This window comes from Mus musculus, chromosome 17, assembly GCF_000001635.26.
Source record: "Mus musculus strain C57BL/6J chromosome 17, GRCm38.p6 C57BL/6J".
Taxonomy (NCBI): Eukaryota; Metazoa; Chordata; class Mammalia; order Rodentia; family Muridae; genus Mus; species Mus musculus.
The window spans coordinates 66,493,859-66,494,511 of NC_000083.6; positions in this window are offsets into that span (position 1 = coordinate 66,493,859).

Below are 653 nucleotides of genomic sequence, written 5' to 3' on the forward strand. Positions count from 1 at the left end.
TCTTCACAGAGCCAATAATCATGGGCCCGTCTATGAATGTCAGGACTCTACCTCAGAGTGGAATTATACAGTAGTCATTCTGTAATTGGCTCATTTTATTTAGGGCGATGATGTTAGGGTTTTTTACACGCTACCATTGCACAACAGCGTACTGTGGACCGACTTTGGCTTAGAAAATATATTTTCGGGGGTTACGAACTGACAAGGTCTTGCTGTGCAGCTATGGTTGCTGTGGGATGCGCTAGCTGTGGGATGCGCTAGGTAGACCATGCTGGCTGAGATCTTGTGGTCTTTCTGCCGCTGCCTCCTGAACAGTACCCACTGTTTTTGAATCAGTGTGCTTCCCCACTGTTCCACTGAATGCCACCTGGGTTTATTAACTCTTGACTACTGTGAAAACTGATGCTGTGGGCACTGCTGGAAGAGTTTGTCCAGTACCCGATCTGCTTCCTGAGTGCACATAGACTTAGAAACCAAGTTGCTGGATTGTATGAGAGATCCATGCGGAACCTTCTAAAGCTGCCAGAGTGTTTCCCACAGAACACAGCATGCTTTTCTTACCGAAAAAAACACTCAAAAGATTAAGATGCGGAGCTCGTGAAAAAGACTGGCACATGTAATCTATAACTGCACAAACACACGGCAAATTCAAC